Below are 7,557 nucleotides of genomic sequence, written 5' to 3'. Positions count from 1 at the left end.
AATGGACTTTGAGGTGCTAGTAACAAGTCCGCTAGGACAAGAGGTCAGGGTTAATAGAATGTATAGGGATTGTCCTTTGGTGATCCAAGGACATGCTTTTCTGTCTGATCTCATTAAAATGCCATTCAGAGATTATGATATCATCTTGGGCATGGATTGGTTAGCTAGACATCATGCCATGATTGACTGTAGATTGAAGACAGTCACTTTTGGTCTCCCTCAGTACAATGAAGTGGTAATACATGGGGAGAGGCAGCTATTGCCATCAAACATCATTTCGGCTGCACTAGCCAGAAAAATGATCAGAAAGGGGTGTGAAGCATACTTAGCACATGTGGTAGACACCCAAGTGGGGAGTCCAGCATTGAGGGACATCCCTATAGTATATGACTTTCCAGATGTGTTTCTTGATGAATTGCCAGGATTACCTCTAGAAAGAGAGGTGTAGTTTGAAATTAATGTTCTACCTGGTGTGAATCCAATCTCCATAACACCATACAGAATGGCACTAGCAAAGTTAAAGGAGTTGAAGGTACAGTTTCAAGAACTACTTGAAAAGGGCTTCATCCGCCCTAATGTGTCACCTTAGGGAGCGCCAGTATTATTTATTAAGAAGAAAGATGGCACTCTTCGCTTATGTATTGACTACCGGCAGTTGAATAAGGTGACAATAAAGAATAGATATCCATTACCTTGCATTGATGATCTGTTTGATCAGTTGAAGGGTGCAGCTGTATTCTCCAAAATTGATTTGTGATCTGGTTATTATCAGTTGAAAGTGCAAGAGCAGAGTATTCCAAAAACTGCTTTCAGAACTCGATATGGCCACTATGAGTTTCTAGTAATGCCATTCGAGTTAACTAATGCTCCAACTACTTTTATGGATCTGATGAACACTATCTTCGGACCATTACTTGACCAGTTTGTGGTGGTGTTTATTGATGACATTTTGATATATTCGAGGAATGCAGAGGAGCATGACAGACATCTGCGGATTGTACTGCAGACTTTAAGGGAGAAACAGCTATATGCCAAATTATCGAAATGTGAATTTTGGCTAAAAGAAATCTCCTTCTTGGGACATGTTGTGTCAGCTGAAGGGATCAAGATAGATTCCAGCAACGTAGAAGCTATCCTTAATTGGAAGCTGCCCAGGAATATCACAGAAATTCGCAGTTTTCTAGATTTAGCAGGATATTACTGCCAGTTTTTGAAAGGGTTTTCTATATTAGCTTCTTCATTAACCAAGCTGCTTCGGAAAGATGTAAAATTTCAGTGGATAGATAAATGCCAGTAGAGTTTTGATGAGTTGAAGAGGTGTTTGACTGAAGCTCCAGTCCTTACTTTACCTACACTGGGTAAAGAGTATACAGTTTATAGTGATGCTTCTCACAATGGGTTAGGCTGTGTACTGATGCAAGATCGGAATGTCATTGCTTATGCATCACGCCAGCTGAAACCGCATGAGAGGAACTACCCAACACATGATTTGGAGCTTGCAGCTATTGGTTTTACTTTGAAGATCTGGAGACACTATTTGTATGGGGAGAAATGCTACATTTACACAGATCACAAGAGCTTGAAGTACTTAGGTACCCAGAAGGAATTGAACTTGAGGCAGAGGAGATAGTTAGAACTTATTAAAGACTATGATTGCTTAATAGACTATCAGTCAGGGAAAGCAAATGTGGTGGCTAACGCCTTAAGTCGCAACACTATGGCAAGTCTTAGGGTTTCTCCTTTGTCCATGGTACATGAGTTGAAAGCACAGCATGCTAGTTTGGAGATTGATGATGTAGGATAGACAGTAGTTGCATGGCATGTATAGCCAGTGTTGATTGATCAGATCAGAATGGCTGCTCAGAGTGATGATAAATATCAGAAGCTACTGAAAGAAGTCCAGTAGGGCAAGAAACCTGAATTTTCTGTGAGAGATGATAGTTTACTACTACATCAGGGCAGAATGTGCGTTCCTAATGATGTTGACTTGAGACAGATCATTATGAAGGAAGCACATGAGTCTCCTTTTGCTATACATCCTGGTGGAACTAAAATGTACAGAGGGCTGAAAGAACATTACTGGTGGATGGGTATGAAGAGGGATATAGCTGAATTTGTTTCCAAATGCCTAACTTGTCAACAAGTGAAGACAGAACATCAAGTACTAGCAAGTTTGTTACATCCATTGCCAGTACCAGAGTGGAAATGGGAACGGATAACTATGGATTTTGTGATGGGACTTCTAAGGAAATAGAATAGTCATGATGCAATATGGGTTATAGTTGATAGACTAACCAAGTCTACTCACTTTTTGCCAGTCTGGATGGACTATAGCTTGGAGAGATTGGCCTGATTGTACATAAATGAGATTATAAGGCTGCATGGAGTGCCAGTATCGATTATATCTGACAGAGATCCCAGGTTCACTTCTAGATTCTAGGGTAGTTTTCAGAGAGCCCTAGGAACTAGATTGAACTTTCGTACAGCATTCCACTCACAGACAGATGGCCAGTCTGAGAGGGTAATTCAAATATTGGAGGATATGCTACGGGCTTGTGTGATTGAGTTTGAAGGTAGTTGGGATACGCACTTACCTTTGATTGAGTTTGCTTATAACAACAGCTACAAATCAAGCATTGGGATGCCTCCATATGAAGCTTTATATGGCAGAAAGTGCAGAACTCCCCTATGTTGGGATGAAGTAGGTGAAAGAAAGATGATTGGGCCAGAAATTGTTCAGCAGACAGAGGAAAAGATCAGATTGATCAGAGATCGACTCAAGGCTGCATTAGACCATCAGAAGTCCTATGTTGATCTGAAGAGAAGAGATATTGAATATGTAGTGGGTGACAAGGTATTCCTTAAAGTTTCTCCTTGGAAGAGGATTATGAGATTTGGCAGAAAGGGGAAACTGAGTCCTCGTTTCATCGGACCATATGAGATTCTGGAAAGAGTGGGTCTTTTGGCATATCGGTTGGCATTACCTCCAGAGCTAGAAAGGATACACAGTGTCTTCCATGTGTCCATGTTAAGGAGGTACAGATCTGACCCATCTCATGTACTATCAGTTGAAGAGATTGAGGTGAATCTAGACCTCTCATATGAGGAAGAACCCATAGAAATTTTGGCATATGAGGTGAAGCAGCTAAGGAATAAACAGATACACCTGGTTAAAGTATTGTGGAACCATCATTCAGGCTAGGAAGCTACTTGGGAACGTGAAGAGGAAATGAGGAGACAGCACCCACAACTGTTCAGAAACTGATGCCAGGTAAAATTTCGAGACAAAATTTATTTTAAGGGAGGGAGAATTATAGCACCCCTATGTTCGATAGTGCGTTCTACTATTCTGGTGACCAATGTTGTCCGGACAGCTAGGATGCCTAGAACTACACTTAGATATGGGTGAGGAGACATAGAATAATGAAATACAAGAAAATAAAATACAAAAAAATAAAGGAAAAATAATAGCAATAAAATGTAACAAAGTTAAACGAGCCGAGAACCCTAGCGATGGGTGACCGCACCGGGAAGTTGCGGCGTGGACCGGATGGGTGACCGCACCGGGAAGTTGCGGCGTGGACCGTTGACTAGCCCTGGACCACCGGAAACCCTGAAAAATATTTTTAAGATTTAAATAAACATCTATTGAAGTATAAATGTCATTAGAAATATTAAAGAAAAATTAATTAATTAGTACAAAAAAAAACGAGAAATCGAGAAAATGACAAAACTCGGTGTTACCGAAAAATTAGGAATGCAATTCGAACAGGGGCATTGTGGTCATTTGACACCCTGAGTTATCTTTTGACCTAAATTTCCATTAAAAATAAATGATATTACACTTTAGAAATGTCATGAAAAATTAAATTGTGACACATTATAAGAATAGTGAAAGAAATGGGGGATAAAAACTAAATTATGAAACTTTAACTAAACAAATATTAAACCTTTACCTTAGTGCTCCACTAACTCCACTTAAGTGGACATTTAATCAACATATGGACAGAAGATAACTTCATCTTCAACCTTGGAAAAATTCAGCCGAAACCTTTGGGAGAGAAAACTCCATGGCCGCACCTTGAAGTCCACCATGCAACCATAATCCAAGCCTCCAATGGTTAAGGTTTCTTCACTAAACCTTGTCCACACACCTTAGGCAGCATACTAGGAGCAAGAAAGTTAAGTTTTGGTGAGGTTTTGAAGAACTTAAAAAGTGGTAAGTGTGTATTTTCAATTCTTGTTTCATTAAAAGTGTAACCAAGGTTGTGGGTAGTTGATTTGTGGAAGAATTTTTAAAGTTTAATGTTTTACTGGAGATGTGCATTTTGGCAGCCATGGAACTTCACTATGAACAGTTTGTTCTTACATGTAAATAGTGGTTTAAATGATGATTTAAATGTTTGATTATATTATAGTTGAATTCCATGAGTAAGGTTTGATTTATAAGCTTGAAAATTGCAAATGGAGGTTGATGGGTATGTGTAAATTTGTGGCAGCCTCATGAAGAAGATTGAAGTGTTTGAGTTCATGAAATATTGTTGAATTATGTTGTCATTGATAGCAGCATGTGTATACAAATAATTGTTTGAATTTGGACATGGAAATGAGGCATGTTCATGTGGTTCAATTGTTGTTAATGGGACTTTAATTGTTGTAAATGAGACTTTGGAAAATTCTGTATTATAGTGTGTATGTTGAGAGTGGTTACAAGCTGCCAAAATGACCAAAAATGTGAAGTAAAATGTGGTAATGGTATGGTACAACTAGAATTGGCATGAAAGAGTTAACTTGGTAAGTGTTGGATGTGTAATTGGTAAGGATGAACAATGTATAATAGGGAAGTGTATGTTTTGGCTTAGAACCTTAAATGTGTGGCTCCAATTGGTATGAGACCAATTGGAGGTGAAACTAGGCACAAAATGTGCCAACTTTCATAAAGGAAATTTACCAAAATTCTGCCTAGAAGGTAACTTGAAAAATGACTGTCGACACTATATTTTGGCCGATCCCCAAAATCAATAGACTTTGAAATCGATCCCCAGCTCCAAGTCTCCAGGTCACTCACTTCATTACCGATCTCTCTTCAAAGAGAGCAAACCAACACCAAGTCTCCAGGTCGCTTAATTCATTACCGATCTCTCAAACCAATTATCGAGTCGCCTCGCCAGCCGATCACATTTCTAATCTCCCGTCAAACGAAATCCAACCGACATTAAGTCTTCGTGCCATCCAGTCTTATTTCCGACCTTCATTTTATAAATATGGTGGATAATCGTTAAATAAAGTTAAGGTTTCAATCCGGTCCGATCTCCGTTGTGGATAATCATTCAATAAAGTTAAGGTTTCAATCCAGCTTAATGGTGTTTCCGATCTTAAGTGTTCAAATCTGGTTTCCAATTTTAATAATCTTAAGTTCCGCTCGGTTTTTGTTCTCGGTTTAGGCCGATCTCATGCTTACAATGTTTTTCCGATCTCTCATACACAGATTAATAATCGCTTTCAAGTTTGGTGTTCTAATATGTTCAGACAATCAAACGCTTATACAACTTAGATACTTTCCGATCTCATCAAGTCATTGAACAAAAGAAAGAACTTCATTTCATTTCAAAATAAAAAATACAAGTCATTCGACTAGAGGATCACCCCCAGCCTGTTTTACATTTCGCTCACCCCCTCTATCTCCTTCGGCCTCCTCTTCGCTCTCTTCTTTGTCTTGGGGAGCCAGGTCCACAATCCAGGAAAAGTCCTCCTCGGGATAACGCTTCTTGAGCTCGGCCAAAAGGTCCCCGTGGGCGCTCACATAAGCACCGGCCTCCCTCATCACTGCCTCTTCTTCTTTCGCTCTAAGTTTTTCAGTGAGGCGAGTGACATCAGCAGCTTGGAGTGCCCGAGCTTCTTCAAGAACATGAGCCTGCTCGGCCAATTTATTCTCATAGAATTTCATCCGCCCCTCAATTTTAGCTATATATTCCCGGGTGGATGAAAGTTAGGCTCAGGCGGAAGCCACTTCCTGACCCACCTTCTGGATCTCCTGCCTCAAATGATAAGCCTTTTCCCTGATAATATGCTGGTTCACTAAGCTCTCCACGCTCAAGCTCATCGTTTGGGTCAGGAGGTCGTCGATGTTGCCCTGGGACAGCCGGTGTCGATCCTCCTGGAGGCAGATGGAAGCTCCCAGAACCTTTGCCAAGCCCGGATTCTCCCGTACAGTCCAGTTCTTCTCCAGGGAGTGAATCAGGACCTGAGCTCCGCGGGAAAGGGTCCTCAAAGTAGGTTGGGAAGGACCCCCTTCCGCACTCGAAGCAACTGATGGAGGTGGTGGCGGCTCTTCTTGTCGAGGAGGAGACCGAACCACTTCTACTTCAAGGATCTGTGGTCTCGAGGGTCGGGACGAGCCTCCCTGCATCACTCCTGGATCGTGCCTTGGCGTCTGTGAGGCCTCGACACGCTTCATCTCCTGCACTTTCTTGGAGACCTCCCTCTTACGCTTTCGGCTCTCTTTGGAAGCCTCGCTGCCCGCCATACCTGCACAAAGAGAAGTCAGTGAGTTCGCTAAGGCCCAGAGATCAGAGATATAGAAAATACCGAAGCCGAGGTCAGAGAGCTGAATCCCGCGTTCTTCACCAGTAACCAGCCGCATCATCCAATGGTGCAGTTTGGCCACCACAGCATCTAAACAGGAGAACTTCTGAGTGGCCGTCTGATCCTTTAGCTCCATTACCATGGCGCCCTCTTCCCTACTCAGGGCGATGTGCTTCGGGAGTGATGGGCCCAGATGCAGCCAGCTACGTGGGAAACCCTCAAAACTGTTCGAAATCTTGCTTCTCAGAATAAAGAAGTGATTCTTCCAATTCTTCAGTGAGGAAGGCAGATCGGTAAAGAGCCCACAATGCAGTTTCGCCAAAAAGAACCAGTACTCATCGTCCTTTCAACGAGTTAGCCTATGTAGCTCAGCGAACGCCTTTGCCATAGGACTGAGTCCCTTAGCTCAGCAGAGGCCTCAGAAGGCTACTAGGATCCGCCATGAGTTCGGATGTACTTGGGCTATACATACTTGGTGGAATTTCAGAACTTCCTTGAAGAATTCATCAAGAGGAAACCGCAGCCCGGCTTTTAATTGCTCTTCATATATCATGATCATATCATTTTCTTCGAAGAAGTGATCGGTTCAGAGATCGCCATGACATCTGATAAGCTCGTATGAATCGGTCCGAAGGTTGTATTCTTAGGTAATCATTTGCAGATCGGTTTCTTGAAGGATTGACGGCAGCTTATCCACGGGAAGGTTTTCTCTCCCTGAGGAATGCGGTCGTCTTGAGGGTGCCTCTTGACCACGAGCTGAAACGGAGGTCGTAGGAGGTTCAGATCGCTAGCTTGGTCCGACCACTTCAACTTCATCTGACAACCACGAGATGTGGACGGAAGGGGGGCTCGCCACTCTCTGACCCTCGACGCCGCTCATTTTCAAAGAAAAGAGAGAAATTTAACTAAAAGAAAGATCAAAACCCTTACCGGAGTGTGATCAGTGTCGGAAGAACTTGAAGAAATGAGAGA

Source organism: Hevea brasiliensis, chromosome 10 (genome assembly GCF_030052815.1).
Source record: "Hevea brasiliensis isolate MT/VB/25A 57/8 chromosome 10, ASM3005281v1, whole genome shotgun sequence".
Classification (NCBI taxonomy): Eukaryota; Viridiplantae; Streptophyta; class Magnoliopsida; order Malpighiales; family Euphorbiaceae; genus Hevea; species Hevea brasiliensis.
Note: the sequence above shows the minus strand (reverse complement) of the source record.